The sequence below is a fragment of the Scardinius erythrophthalmus genome (genome assembly GCF_964197995.2).
Source record: "Scardinius erythrophthalmus genome assembly, chromosome: 25".
Taxonomy (NCBI): domain Eukaryota; kingdom Metazoa; phylum Chordata; class Actinopteri; order Cypriniformes; family Leuciscidae; genus Scardinius; species Scardinius erythrophthalmus.
Window position 1 is genome coordinate 10,308,164 of NC_138245.1, and position 16,771 is coordinate 10,324,934.

At 38.8% G+C, this 16,771-nt stretch overlaps 1 protein-coding gene across 1 annotated transcript in view; it reads right to left on the bottom strand.

Annotated features, from left to right (window-relative positions):
- Positions 1–16,771, bottom strand: part of LOC308686183 (bactericidal permeability-increasing protein-like) — a 72,904-nt gene that overhangs the window by 14,469 nt on the left and 41,664 nt on the right. The gene's annotated exons all lie outside the window — the stretch shown is intronic.

Sequence of the window (16,771 nt, forward strand, 5' to 3'; positions counted from 1 at the left end):
CTTTGATAACCTTATTCACCTGGAGTGGTATTGACTCATGCACCAAAATAGTGACACCTCTAGCCTGAGAGTTAAATGATGCAGAAAAGACCTTGCCTCTCTACCTCCTCCTAATTTTCAGATCCTCATTGTACATCAGGTGTGTTTCTTGAAGAAACACAATATAAGACTGCATTAATTTTATCCTGTTCATGACTTGTTTGGTTTTCTTAAGTTTTCATAACCCCCTGCAGTTCCATGATGTAATATTAATTTTTATCTCACTAGACAATTTGCATAGTTTGTATAGTTGTACTCCCCAAACATTTAAGGTGCTTGTAAAAAGTAAAAAATGAAACAAACAAAAGACTAAAATAAATAATACTACTGATGAACACTATACCCAAACCAACACCCATATTCAGGACACTTAGCCTAAATTCTCCCCCTTGTAATCTTAAAACTTCCAGATAGCTGTTAACTGTTAACCTGAGGTTAAGACAGTATCACTGAGCTAACAAAAGATAAACAACTAACCTAATAACACTAACCTTACACTCCCATGCTACCATAATTCAACATTACAGATTTTCTTTCATAAACCTCCTTTTACCATGAACTAAATCAAATTTCACTCTCTGAAGATACTATATTGTTCTAAGAGAATCCAAACAAAAATGAAGAAGTGCGGTAGTATAATGCCAATTACTTTAAAATTAATAAAGTGACAATTGCCAAAGATACATTTTGCCTCTTAACTATTGTTTATAAAAAGAGGAGAAAAAATAAAATAAAAAGGGAAATACCTAAAGAGCTTAGACTTTAGAGTGAGTGGAGAAAGGAGAGTAACATAGCTTTAACAGTTACTATAAGCTCTGAGAAAAAGCCTTGAACATACTATAATAAACACTACTAAACAACGGTGTATATTTGACCTTGTAACTTAGTTTGTGCTAGCTCGGCTCAATCTTGCGCCTTTTATTTTCTCATCTTCTGATACCTTGTAAACCGCGACACTCCAAGTCGTTTTCTAATAATTCAGTCCGGTCCCTCTTCTGACCTGATCCGTTTGATGAAGTCCTCCGCCTCGACATGGTTATTAAAGATGTGAGGCCGTTCTTTATAAGTCACTAGTCGGGCAGGAGGGATGATGCCGTATCGGAGCCCCATTAAACGAAGCTGCCGTCTCACCTCGTCACACTGCTTTTGCTTCTTGTGAACACCTGCCGCCACGTCTTGGTAAAATCTCACTGTATGGTTCTTGTAACGTACTTCTCTTTTTGTCTTGGCTGCTCTCGTCACCAGTTCTTTATCCCTGAAGTTCAGAAACTTCATTATCAGCGTTCGGGGTGAGGGGTTGTTGTGTGCTCCTGGCCCGATTCTATGAGCCCTCCGTTAGTTTTGTGTGCCCCAGCGGCAGTTCCAGTGCGTCCGGTAGCCAGTTCTCCAAAAAGGCACACGCGTTGTCACCCTCCGCTCCCTCCGGCAAATTGACCAGCCTCAAATTGGAGCGCCTTGATCTCGTCTCCAGGTCCAGTAGTTTTTCCTCCATGTCCTTGTTTTTGTTTTCTAGGACTCGTACTTTTGTTTGGAGCGAGGTGACGTTATCTTCAGTTGTTGAAATCCTTGTTTCTGCCTCCGTGACGCTCTGCACCTGACACTTTCAATAGCGGACAATATGCCATCAAACCTGGTGGAAAACTCTGTTTTCATCTCATTAATAGCAGTCAGAATGGTAGCTACCATATGGCCGGACTCTCCCTCCGCCGCATCATTGCTTCTGTCCGACGATTTATCCTCAGGAGTCGAGCTAGCATTAGCCTCGTCGGAGTCCATGGCTTCGAAGTTAGCCGAGGATTTCTTGCTTGTGTTAGCCCTCGTAAAGTCTGACAATTTAGCTTGAAGAGTTTTATTTCGCCCCTGACCGACTTTCTTCTGTGACAACGACATTACCCTAAGATTATCTATCGAAATGGAGGTATTGTACCCGCTCAAGTCCAATATTTTTCAGAAGGAATTAGCCAACAGGGTAGGAGAGCAGGTTAACGCGCGTTCACTTAGCTCGCCGCCATACCGGAAGTCTCAGAATGATACTTTTAAACATAACACTAAACCGCCATTAGGTGTCACCTGGGGCCTGTTTCAATAAGGAGGATCAACCAACTCTGAGTTAAAACTTGAACTCTGAGTTGAGAGTCGAGGGGGCTGAGAGGGAGACGCCGGCTGGTGACACCTTGAACGGCGCATGACGGAAGACGTACAGGAAACAGCGTGGGGTGATTTTTGTTTGATGGATGGCGGCAAACGCAGCGAAATCGATTATGTCAAAATATAAGAAAAATTATAATGGAAATGGACCAGAGACACTAGTTAGTGTTGATGATACGGATGTGGAAGATGATCAAATGGAGTTAGGAAAGACAGGAGAAGAGAGGAATATGGATATAAGGGAAAATGTAGGTACAAAGAAAAGAAAGAAAAAACATCAGATAGAGGTAAGAAGTTCAGGTGAAAGTGGAAATGAACAGGAGGTGAGGAATGTAAATTTGGATGAGTTGAAGGTAATATTGAAATTTAAAGAGGATGGTGGAATACAAAAGGTAAGTCCAATTGCATTAACAAAAGAGTTGAGGAAGGTAGTAGGAGAAATTAAGGTTGCAAAAGTGTTAAGCAATGGAGATTTGATGGTGGTTTGTAATAGTGAAGAGCAAAAAAAGAAAATGTTGAAAGTTAAAGTAATGTGTAAGCAGGAAGTGGTGAGTAGTAAGATTGTAGGACAGAGACAGTGGGTAAGTGGAGTAATATCTGGAGTGCCATTAGGAGTATCTATGGAAGAACTTAAAAGTAACATCAGCGGAGGGGAAATAATTGGTGCTAGGCGATTGTTTATGAACAGAGAAGGGAATAGAGTGGAGAGCCTTTCGGTGGAGCTTAGGTTTAATGGAGTAATTTTGCCGGATAAGGTCAAGCTTGGATTTATCAGTTACTCAGTAAGGCCTTTTGCGCCTCCTCCATTAAGATGTTATAATTGTCAAAAATACGGGCATGTGGCTATGGTGTGTAAGGCTAAGAAACGATGTGCAAGATGTGGGGGGGAGCATGATTATGGCAAATGTGAAGGAGCAGGACCAAAATGCTGTAACTGTGGAGGGGATCATAGTGTTGCGTATGGAGGATGTGAGGTGAGAAAGAGAGTAATTGAGGTACAGAATGAGAGAGCTAAGAGGAATATAACATATGCAGAAGCTGTTAAAGTGGTTGATACAAGGAGTAAAGAGAAAGAAAGAGAGAGGGATGTGCAAAAAGAGAGGAGAAGTGAGGAAACATCAGAGGTGGAAGATAGGATTACAGAAGAGACAATGATTGTAAGTAAAGTTAATTTCTTGCTGTTCATAGCTGAAGTAATTAATTGTACTGCACAAACTGAAAAGAAGACAGCTAAGATTCAAATTATAGTCAAGGCAGCAGAGAGATTCTTGGGAGTAAAGGACATAACATGGGTAATGGATAGGGATGGGCTGATTAATGAGACACAGTCAAGCCAGGAAGCATGGTTTGGATAGGAGGATGATTTTAATTTTACAATGGAATGCGAGAAGTCTTGTGGCTAATGGATTGGAGTTTAAAAGTGTTATTAATGAGATGGAAGTTAAACCGGATTTGATATGTATACAAACAAGAGTCATGGCTTAAACCTAGATTTGATTTTGTTATTAAAGGATATGTGAGTGAGAGGAGAGATCGAGAGGAGGGTAATGGTGGAGGGTGTATTACTCTGATTAAGGAAGGCATGCAATATAGATCATTAGGTAAAGGTGTAGCACAAGAGTATGTTGTAGTGGAGGTATGGGTGAATGGACAAAAGTATGTAATAATAAACTTTTATAATCCTTGTAAGAAATTAGTGTTGAGTGAGTTAGAACAATTAGAGGGTCTTAATGAAGAGAGGGTGATTTGGTGTGGGGATTTTAATGCACAGAGTATGTTATGGGGAGGTTTAGTGACAGATTGTAATGGAATGGTGATGGAAGATTTGTCTGAATGATGGGGGTAGTACTAGAGTAGATGTGGCTACAGGTAAAGAGTCTGTGCTAGATCTAACAGTGGTGTCTGATTCAATTGCAGGGAGTGCTGAGTGGGAAATATTGCGACAAGATACTATTGGAAGTGATCATTATCCATGCGTCGCGTCTGAACGCGTTGTTGTCTTTGGAGCTCTATCGATTTGATTTATAATTCTTGATTTTACTCTTTAAACTTACTTACAACAAACATTTTCTACTTTTCCTCACTGAGAAGCACTACTGCTCAAACCTCATAGTTACAACGCGGACTGTTGAGCAGACGTGTCTCAAGCCTGTTAGTGATTCTACGCTGGATACTCTTATAGGTTACTCCCGGGGATCACGGCTGAACGCGTCTTCTCAACACTCACTTACAAACATTTTTCACCTATCGTGCGTCTACTCTACACCCGCACCACTTAAAAGACGGATTATATCTAAGACGCTTGTCAGAAATTAGTATTAATTGATAGCATCACTGGTAGTGTCGTTGCTAACTTACTGTCCATCTGTTAAAATGGCGAATATATCAGATGCAAGTAGTCTACCTTTTGGTGCAGGTGAGGACACATTTGAGCTGCACGCGGTACAGTCTGAGCTGGAAGCTGTTGAGAAACAGATCCACGACCTTTTAGTGAGACAGGCCGAGCTGAGAGACCGGCGTTTAGCTCTTGAAACATCACGCGCTGATGCTCACAAATCAGAGATTAATGTTACTAACCCGCTGACTCCGACCTCGTCTACTCCGTGCGTTACTCGGCATCGGTCCCGAGCGCCAAGGTCGCGATCAGCCATGGTCTCGTTCACTCCGGCTCCAACACGCCACCACGAAGCCTGGATATTTCCGCAGCGGAAGACGCGAGTCAGGTCTAGACCAAGACCCTCTCCGACCCTCCCGGTTTTCGAGTTATCCACACAAAACCGCTTCTCCCCTCTTCGCGAAACAGAACGCGATGCTGTGATCATCGGTGATTCCATTGTTCGGCACGTCCATGCTACATCAGGTAAAAATAAGGTGCACAGTCACTGCTTTCCTGGTGCTCGTGTTTCTGAAATCGCTGCTCGCGTTCCCGAGATTCTGAACGATAACGAGCGCGTCGGAACTTTGGTATTGCACGCGGGAGTGAACGACATCAGGCTGCGCCAGACGGAAGTTCTGAAGAAAGACTTCAGGAATCTGATCGATACGGTACGCAGCACATCGCCTGATATAACGATCATTGTGTCAGGACCGCTTCCCACGTACCGTCTAGGACATGACAAGTTTAGTAGATTATTCGCGCTAAATGAATGGTTAACGTCATGGTGCAATGAGCAGAAACTGCTCTTTGTAAATAATTGGAATCTGTTTTGGGAGCGTCCTAGGCTATACCGTGCTGATGGCTTACACCCAAACAGATTCAGATCGGATCTTCTGTCAGATAACATCTCAAAAATGTTAAATACCTTTTGACTAGTAACCAAAAGTCCAAATCATAGTCTCTGCTGCACCAAATTAACTGATATAAATACTAGTGTAGAACATTGCATAGAAACTGTGCCTATTCCTCGTTTAGTGCGATCAAATAATAAATCTACTGCAGGATCTAGGAAAAATCTAATTGTTATTAAAACAGAAAATGTTGCTATTAGTAAACAAAAACAATTTCTAAAGCTAGGTCTTTTAAACATTAGATCACTCACACCTAAGGCAGTTATTGTAAATGAAATAGTCACAGATAATAGCATAGATGTACTTTGCCTTACTGAAACCTGGCTTAAACCAAATGATTATTTCGGTCTAAATGAGTCTACTCCAGCAGGATACTCCTATAAGCACGAGCCCCGTCTGATTGGTCGTGGCGGCGGTATTGCAACTATCTATAGAGATATTCTCAATGTTACTCAGAAAACGGGTTATAAGTTTATTTCATTTGAAGTACTTGTACTAAATGTTACGCTCTTAGATGATAGAAAAACATCCCTATTATCTTTAGCCTTGGCTACCGTATATAGACCACCAGGGCCTTACGCTGATTTCCTAAAAGAATTTGCAAATTTTCTCTCAGATCTATTGGTCAATGTCGATAAAATATTAATTGTTGGAGATTTTAACATACACGTAGATAATCAAAATGATACGTTAGGGGCTGCGTTTATAGACTTATTAAACTCCTTTGGGGTTAAGCAAAACGTTACCGGACCAACTCATCGTTTTAATCATACACTCGATTTAATTATATCACATGGAACCGATCCAACCGATTTAGATATCATTCCGCAAAGTGATGATGTAACTGACCATTACATGGTAACTTGCATATTACGTACCCCGGTAATATATCATGCTGCGCCGCGTTATCGATTAGGCAGAACAATCCTTCCATCCACCATAGATAATTTTTCAAATTGCTTATCGGATCTGTCTCAGCTGCTGCCTGAACCTAAACAAACAGATGAACTAGAGGAACTAACCAGCACTATGAGCACCGTTCTCTCTGGAAAATGGGATATTGTTGCACCTATGAGACTAAAAAAGGTCAGAGAGAAAATTAAAGCACCATGGTACAACAATACTACTCGTGTTCTAAAGAGAGAAACCCGTAATTTAGAGCGTAAATGGAAACAAACTAATTTAGAGGTTTTTAGAATCGCTTGGAAAGACAGTACGTCACGCTATAAAAAGGCCCTAAAAGCGGCCAGGGCTGAGCATCTCCGCAAACTAATAGAAAATAACCAAAACAATCCTAGGTTCTTATTTAACACCGTGGCGAGACTAACAAATAAACAGATGTCTCCTGAACAAAATATTCCGTTACAGTTTAGTAGTAATGATTTCATGAATTTTTTCACTGAGAAAATAGAAAACATCAGATCCACAATTGTAAACGTTCAATCTTCAATCGCGCCTTATAATTCAGCCTCGATTATCACCCCGCAAGAACAATTACAGTGCTTTACAACTATAGAACAAAAAGAGTTAAATAAATTTATCATTTCCTCTAAAACAACAACATGTTTATTAGATCCCATACCAACTAAACTATTGAAAGAAGTGTTACCTATAGTGGAAGAGCCTCTCCTCAATATTATTAACTCGTCTTTATCTTTAGGTCATGTTCCAAGAACATTTAAATTGGCAGTTATAAAACCTCTCATTAAGAAACCACAATTAGACCCAAATAACCTAGCAAATTATAGACCCATTTCAAATCTTCCTTTTATGTCCAAAATATTAGAAAAAGTTGTGTCTGCCCAACTGGGCTCTTTCCTGCAAGAAAATGACACCTATGAAAAGTTTCAGTCTGGGTTCAGGCCGCATCATAGCACTGAAACTGCGCTCGTTAAAATCACAAATGATTTACTCTTAGCTTCTGACCAAGGCTGTATCTCAATACTAGTTTTACTTGATCTTAGTGCTGCGTTCGATACTATAGATCACACAATACTCTTAGATCGGCTACAAAACTATACCGGTGTTCAAGGACAAGCATTAAGCTGGTTCAGATCATACCTATCTGAACGCTACCATTTTGTCTATTTAAACGGAGAAAAATCGATCATAACTCCAGTAAACTATGGAGTGCCGCAAGGATCTGTGTTAGGCCCTCTATTATTCTCAATATATATGCTGCCACTTGGAAATATTATAAGGAAACATGGAATTAGTTTCCATTGTTATGCTGATGACACTCAACTATATATTTCATCACGGCCGGATGAAAACGCTAAATTATCCAAATTGACAGAGTGTGTTAAAGATATAAAAGATTGGATGACGCACAATTTTCTTTTATTAAATCCAGATAAGACAGAGGTAATACTTATCGGTTCAAAAAACCGCCCACAAAACCTCTTACAATACAACTTTAACATAGTAGGGTGTCCTGTTACTTTATCCTCTACAGTAAAAGACCTGGGTGTTATATTAGATTGTAACTTGTCTTTTGAAAATCATATTTCATATGTTACAAAAACAGCATTTTTTCACCTTAGAAATATTGCTAAATTACGTAACATGCTATCTGTTTCTGATGCAGAAAAGCTAGTTCATGCATTCATGACCTCGAGACTAGATTACTGTAATGCTTTATTAGCTGGTTGTCCTGCATCCTCAATAAACAAGCTACAGTTAGTCCAAAATGCCGCCGCTAGAGTTCTTACTAGATCAAGAAAGTTTGACCATATAACACCAATTTTATCATCACTACATTGGTTACCTATAAAGTTCCGTATTAATTACAAGGTATTGCTACTGACTTATAAAGCCCTAAACGGCTTAGCTCCAGTTTATTTAACGGATCTTCTATCGCCCTATAATCCATCGCGCTCTTTAAGATCACTAAATTCGAGGCTTCTGGTCATACCTAGGATATCCAGATCCACCAAAGGAGGGAGAGCATTTTCACATTTAGCACCAAAACTCTGGAATAGCCTTCCTGATACTGTTCGTTTCTCAGATTCGCTCTCCCAGTTTAAAACTAGATTAAAGACGCATCTCTTCAGCCAGGCATTCATATAATATTTTAATCTTACAGTTAAATCCGGTCTCTACTTCATAAACGCCAGAGGAGAACTGGCCCCCGACTGAGCCTGGGTTCTCCCAAGGTTTTTTTTTCTCCATTAGGTCACCTAATGGAGTTTTTCGGTTCCTTGCCACTGTTGCCTTTGGCTTGCTCAGTTGGGGATGCTTAAATTGATTAATCGATTCACCAGTGCTATTGATCTGCATTACCAAACGTGGATGTTTTACACCAGAAACAAACACTGATGTACTATTTTATTTAATACTGTGAAGCTGCTTTGATACAATCTGTATTGTGAAAAGCGCTATATAAATAAAGTTGACTTGACTTGACTTGACTTAATGATATATATTAGTGTAAATGTGAGAGTAAGTAAGGTGAGTCAAGGAAATATTGGTAGATGGAGGTTTGATAAAGCGAATTGGGAAGAATTCATGAGTCTGAGTGAAGAGGGATTAAAGAATATTATAATAGAATCAGATAGATCTGTAGAAATGATAAGTGATGATATTGTTTATGCCATTCAAGGAGCAGCTAATAAATATATACCAAAAGGGAAAGGAGGTAGGAAGAATAAGATAGTTCCGTGGTGGAATGAAGAGTGTGCAAGTGCAATAAGAAGGAAAAGGAAAGCATTTAGGATAGTTAAGAAATCTCATAATTTTCAAGATTTAATAGAGTATAAAAGAGCACAAGCTGAGGTAAGGAAGATTGTAAGGAAAACTAAGAAAGAGTATTGGATGGCTTATTGTGATGAAATAGGGAAGAATACACCAGTAGAGGAGGTATGGGGCATGATTAAGAAAATGAAAGGGATTCAAAAGAGTAATGGATATCCAGTTTTAAGTATGGAGGGAGAAATAGCTGTGGAGGATGAAGATAAAGTAGAAATGTTTTTAAAGGCATTTATTAAAGTAAATAGCTCAGAGAATTTGACTGAACAGAGTAAGAAAATGAGAGAGTGTGTGATGAAGGAATATCCTGATATAAAGAAGAAAAAAGAGGCTGAAGATAATTTGTTAGATGTATCATTTTCTATGAGTGAATTAAAGAATGCAGTAAGAAGAATGAAACAATCTACTACAGGAATGGATGGAATTAGTTACTGTATGATGAAGCATTTTAGTGAAATTTCTATGGAAGTGATTTTAACATTTTATAATAGAATATGGATGGAAGGTATAATTCAAAGTTGGAAGGAAGCATTAATTATACCTATTAAAAAGCCTGGGAAAGATCCAAGTAATCCTATAAATTATCGTCCAATAGCTTTAACTTCTCATTTATGTAAGGTAATGGAGAGAATGGTAACTGATAGATTGACTTATCATTTGGAAAAAATGAATTGGTTTTCTTCTTATCAAAGTGGGTTTAGGTGTGGAAGAGGGACTATGGATCCAATAGTATTTTTAGAAGATGAAATAAGAAAGGCATTTATAAATAAGAAAAATGTTATTGCTGTTTTCTTTGATATAGAAAAGGCATATGATATGTTGTGGAAAGAGGGGTTACTAATAAAGTTACAGAAGATGAGTATAAAAGGAAGAATGTATAATTGGATTAAAGAGTTTTTAATTGGAAGAAGTATTAGAGTAAAGGTGGGTGGAGCTATATCTTCAAGTGGACTAGTTGATAATGGTACACCTCAGGGCAGTGTAATAAGTCCACTTTTATTTATTATTATGATTAATGATGTTTTTTTAAGGATTGATAGAAGTATGGGGAAATCATTGTTTGCTGATGATGGAGCTATCTGGTTTAGAGGAAAGAATATAGAGTATAACATAAAGAAAATGCAATGTGTGCTAAATGAAGTAGAAAAGTGGTCAGGGGAAAAGGGTTTTAAGTTTTCAGTGGAAAAGACAAAAATAATAGTTTTTACTAAAATGAGGAGGAATATGGATGTTAAGTTAAAATTATACAAAAAAGAATTAGAGCGTGTAAGTACAGTAAGATTTCTAGGAGTTTGGTTTGATACTAGATTAACTTGGAAAGAGCATATTGAGAAAATGGTGGGAAGATGTAAGCGAGTTGTGAATGTAATGAGATGTATTTCAGGTCAGGAATGGGGAGCAGATAGATTGGCTTTAAAAACTATATATATATCTATGATAAGATCTATAATGGATTATGGTTGTATTGTATATGGTTCTGCAAATAAATCTCATTTAGTTAAAATAGAAAGAATTCAATCTCAAGCACTAAGAATTTGCTGCGGAGCATATCCAACTTCTCCAGTTTCGGCTCTTCAGGTAGAGATGGGTGAAATGCCCTTGCAGATAAGAAGACAGCAATTAATGGCATCTTATTGGGCAAATTTGAGAGGACAGAGAGAGGATCATCCAACAAGGAAGGTAATGAGTCCTAGCTGGGAACATGAGAAGAAAGAGGGTAATAGTTTTGGATGGAGTGTGGGGAAATTAGTTCGAGATATGAGATTGGAGGAGGTTGGATATGCTCCAATAATTCCTTTATCTCCAGTACCATTATGGGTTATGCCCCAACCAGAAGTAGATTTAAGTTTATTAGAAAAAAGACAAAAGGAAGGTTCATATGAAACAGAAGTATATAATGTAAGGGAGTATATTGGGTCAAGATATGGGGAGTATATGCACATTTTTACAGATGCATCAAAAGATCCAAAAACTGATCATGTGGGTTCTGCATTCATTATTCCAAAGGTTAAAGTGTATAAGAATAAAAGGATATCAGATTGTTTATCGGTGTATACTGGAGAGATGTTTGCAATAATTATGGCAATAAGGTGGATTAGGGAAGTTAAAATATCCAAGGCAGTAGTATGTTCAGATTGTAGTTCAGCTCTAATAAGTTTGAAGGAGATGAAGTCAGAAACAAGACAGGATATGGTAATAGAGATAATTCAAAAATTATATTCAATCAAACAAGCTAGTTTAGAAGTACAGTTTTTGTGGGTTCCAGCACATGTTGGGCTGAGAGGTAATGAGGAGGCTGATGCATTAGCAAAAAAGGCAATAGAACGAGATATAGTAGGTATACCGATTTTATTTAGTAGATCAGAAATTAAGTCTATTATTAAAAAAAATATTCTGAAAATATGGCAGCAATATTGGGATAATGAAATAAAAGGTAGACATATGCATCAAATAGAGCCAATAGTGGGTAAAGGAAGAGTATCAGGTAGGTGTAGGTATGAGGAGAATATGATTACAAGATTAAGATTGGGACATACAAGATTGAATAGTACATTGCATTTAATAGGTAAGAGTCCAACAGGTTTATGTGAGGCATGTGAAGTTAGTGAAACAGTTGAGCATGTAGTAATGCACTGTAGGAGATATAATGTTGAAAGGAAAGAGTTGAAGGAGGAATTAAATAATATAGGAGTTAAGTTCACTATTCAAAATGTATTAAAGGTCCCATGACATGAAATTTTCACTTTCTGAGGTTTTTTAACATTAATATGAGTTCCCCTAGCCTGTATATGGTCCCCAAGTTTCTAGAAATTTCAATCGGTGTAAATCGAGCTTTTGCTATCTTTCTCTGCCTTTGAGAAAATGGAAGCTCAATCGCGCTGATCTTGAATCTCCTCCTTGTGACGTTATAAGGAGGAATGTTACCTCCCCTGTCTCTGCTTTGCCCGCCCAGAGAATATTTCTCGCCCATGAGAAAATGAGCTAGGAAGGAAGTAGGAACACGCGCGCGCGATTTTAGTTTGTCCACGAGAGATATCATGGCTTTTGAGCGAGCGAAGCATAACACTTGCTCAATAATTGGATGTACAAATGAACACCGAAGGGTTAATACAGAGCTGGGCTTGCTGAACGTCTGAAACTAAAGTCTGGATCACTCTCTTTGGCTCAGCTACACACCTCGGAACAGTAAGTCAACTAATGATATATAAGTGTGTTGCTTTACTGTTTATGTTTGCCTAGACTGTTACACGTAGAATGTGGCTGTCACATTAGCTATGCAGCCATGCAGTTTATGTGTGTGAATACACACACTGTAACGCGAGTGTTGTACACTTCTTTGTTATTTGGATAACCGTTTTCCTGTTGGTTATACGGCGCGCGCGATATCCGCATTTCAAGATCGCAGAGCTTGATGATGTAATTGTAATAAGATAAATTACAGATGTTACAGATCTCTCATGAAAAGGCAACAGTAGGTTAGCGTTAGCTACATGATAATAACTGTAAACCATCCGAATAAAGTACCGTATCCAGACATAATATTTTAAACTAACCATTCGGAAATGTCCTGCTGGAACCGCTGAGTTGTTGCTTCTCCATCCGGATCAGATTCTGGGTCAAACTGAAATGCTTGAACGACTGCGTGTCTCCGTGCCATTGCAATATATCCAATGTAAACATGCATGGTCTACCGTTGCCGCAGATGGTCAAGGCCACACCCACCCTCCACCTTGCGCCGCCTTTCTCCTCCTTATTAGTATTTAAAGCTACAGACACCGAAACGGCCTGTCTGAAGGAAGCTCATTCTGGGACTGGCTTATAGTGGCTATAATTCTGCACTGAGACTGAATTTTTGAAAAGAGATTTCAGATACAGTACTAGGGACCACTAAGGCCTATATTAAAGCCTACAAAAAATAGCATGTCATGGGACCTTTAAAGTCAGATTGGAGTATAATAAATCTAATGGTAGAATATTTGGGAAATACTGGGTTAAATAAGCGCATTTAAATAAGTTTTTTTTTTTTTTTTTTCTTCTACCTGTCATGGGGGCTGAGAGTAGACGGAGGAGCTGAACACGCAGCGCCGGATGAAACTCTATGAAGCCTCTGTGCGGGTAAATAGAGGTTATAGTTGTGTCAATGGTCCATTTCCTAGATAGGTGGCGGTAATGCACATATCTGTCTGCGATCCGCCGTAAAAAAGCAAGAAGAAAAAGAAGAAGAAGAACTCTGAGTTGACTTACCCTGAGATGGGAAACTCTGAGGGTGCTTCTCAATTCTTATTTGTGCATCCTCGTTTCCTCTCCTCGCTTCCTTTCCTCGCGTCTCAGCTCCGCCCCCTGTAGGATGCGAGGGAAGGCTGCAAGGAAAAGACGCGAGGACGGAGGGATCGAATGAAAGCTTTTTGTATACATTGGAATCCTTGATCACTCGAGCGTCACTTCATCGCGTCATCAGCAGCGCTCAGAGGATCTGCCCTCATGTTGTTGAAATTTGTTTATTTAATAAATTCATAATAAATAATAATAAAGAAAGATACCCTGTTGAAATATGTGAGGTGTGTGGTTTATATAAACTGCAAAATTAAAGTATAAATCAAAATTATTGTGACCGATGTGAAGGGGGAGGAGAATTGATACGTGCGTCACGTTTTAGTCGATAAAACTCTTCCGCATAGGATGCACCTGTGTATCCTCGCTCATGACTCCTCAGGAAGCCTTCTCACTCCTCGATCCTCGACTCCTCGCGGTGCAATTAGAGAATTGAGATGTCCTTCAAGATGGCTGAGCTCGATCGGTTTCCGGGTCATAGGATGGAGGACGGAGGAGAGAGGAGACGAGGAGGGATATTGAGAAGCACCCTGAGTTTTCGGTTACAGGACAGCTGAAATGAGTTAGTTCAATCAACTCTGAGTTGACCTACTCTGAGTTAAGCGCGTGCACCTCAACTATAAAAAGCCAATATCAATGGAGCGCAGATATTACGAGTCACCATGGCAACAGCGCCAAACAAAAAGAGGAATTACTGTTATACAGTGTTGGGTGTAATTAATAACCAAGTAATCTAAATATTGTGATTTAATTAAAGGGATAACTCTTAATTCTTCTGTAATTTAAAATAAAATCTGATGTAATTACTTTAAATAGGCTACTGCATAGACTATAGAGAACAATTCTGTATAAAACAATAGTGGATTAGTAATTATTACATTAATCTAATTACACTGTTGAAGATAACATTGATAACTATTTTAGAGTAACTTACCCAACTGTTATAATATCAGAGGTGAAACTGGAAGAACAGTAGGCCTATGTTATTCAACCTAATTTTAATTTTCATGTGGAGCAATCCTGCAGGCATTAAAAGACCATGGCAGCAGCTGAAAATTAAATATAAAAACATAATTCAATCAGGTAAGGCTTGAGCATATCATGGGTGAAGGCTACCTGACTTTACAAACATTTGACATATTAAATAACTAAATAGCATCCAGTGTCTAGCAGTGTAGCAGCATTTTTGGCTGAGGGAATTCCAGGAGGGACTTCAGAGCCAGTCACTCCCAAAGATCCAAGGGCCTTCATAAAATGTAAGAGGTTTACATATGTTATTTTTTAGATAGGCTATTTTTGATATTTCCATTTATTTTACTTTGAGGTTGGGTTTTTTGTTGGTCCTAACAGATTCTGATGGTAATATCTGTCTTTTGGAGCCTCCTGTCCCAACAGAACCCCAGGCAGTTGTAAGTAACCTACTCAATACACCAGAAATTAAATAGTGTTATAAAGTGCACTCGACCAAATGCTCATCTTCACAGGACGATGAGGATAAATAGTTTCTGCTGCCACAGAGAGGCCTACAGAGGTAATGTTAATATTATGTATCTACACATCAAACAATCTACCCATTCAGATTTTTTCAAATTTTTATGTGGATATTCTAAGTTTAAATCTAAGTATAAACGGGTATTCTTATCTCTCCCTCCGCCCTCAGAGTGTGGAAGAACAGCAGGAGGACTTCAACTCCATCAACTTCTGTTGCACAGATGTACACATTTCAGTGATTTCCAGTAAATGCCACAGTTTAATTCTGTAGAATTTGTTTAGAACTACATTATATAACTCTAATCTACTACTGTATTTTCAGTTGCCAGTTAAGGAGTTATATAGACTTCATCTTATTAAAAAAAAAAATAGAAAAAAACTGCAGTAAAAATAGCAATATTTTATTTATTAATAAAATATTAATTTTATTAATAAAAATTTACTGAAAGAATGAATGAGGTGTTTAAACACCGCTTCCCCTTTAAAAAAGGGGAGGAGACCGATACAAACTCTGGGTTTACCGAAGAAAACCTGCTCCCGACCAGGTTAGGTTCACAGAGTAAGTTACCATGGTAACTGACTCTGAGTATAAGTTACCTCTCTTTCAGAAACGGGCTTGACTTACTCTGCTTTCTCAGGTTTAACATACCTCCCATTCTGAAACAGAAAACTCAGAGTTTTTCTCATTTCAGGGTTAACATACTCAGAGTTTTCACTTAACCTCCTTTCTGAAACAGGCCCCAGGTGACTTACTGAATGAGTCAGTGATTTGTTCGTTCAAACAATTCGTTCGAATGATTGAGTCATTCTTGAATGAGACAGATGATTATGGATTGACCATTGAATCTTTGAGTCAACCGATTCGTTCAGAATGCTGAATCATTCAGTAATGAGAAAACGCTTTGCTATGAGATGCACGATGGTTGTACTGTGATCTTTGTTTCCCCTTACCAGTCAGCCCCAATTGTGGCAAGTGATGCATACATGACATACCCAAAATAAAAAGGTTGCTGCTCATAAGTAGGGGTGTAACGATATTCAAACCGAACCGAAAAACCGCGATACAACAGCCACGGTTCGAACCGCGATACTCTCATGTCGAACCGAACGCGCCCCGCCCCCTGCTGCCCAACTCTCACTTCACTTTGTCACAAAACTATTTTTTCTTCCTTGACATTTGATTAAATAGTAATTAATGAGTACACTTTTAACAACTAATAAGAGCTGTAGTTTTAATAAATATTATTATAATATTATTTACTAAATAAAGTGCATGTCACGTGATTTGGGTGATCGATCACGCTCGGGAGTTTACATACGCACTTCAGGATGGCAACTCCGCGCCACGGCATATTGTGATTGAAGACCCTGCGGTCACAACCACTGACTGATATTGATACAGCAGCAACAGCAGCAGTGCTGATCACGAATCTTGAGAATGATCACCGACACCTGTCATCATCCAATATGATGACATATCACAGCTTTTTTTAATCATTGTTTGATTTGCGAACATAATCCTTTGCCGTCTGGCCGCTTCCGCTTCAAGCCGGACTCGTCTCGCGCTAACGGTAATTTCCTTTCACTGTCCACGTTTTGATTTCGGCAAATCACTTTTGGCGAATGCAAACAACGTGATTATTGTTCATGAGTCCAACATCCAGCCACGCAAGAAAACATGTAATCTACCTGAGGGAATAATATGCTCACAAAACATTTCTGATTA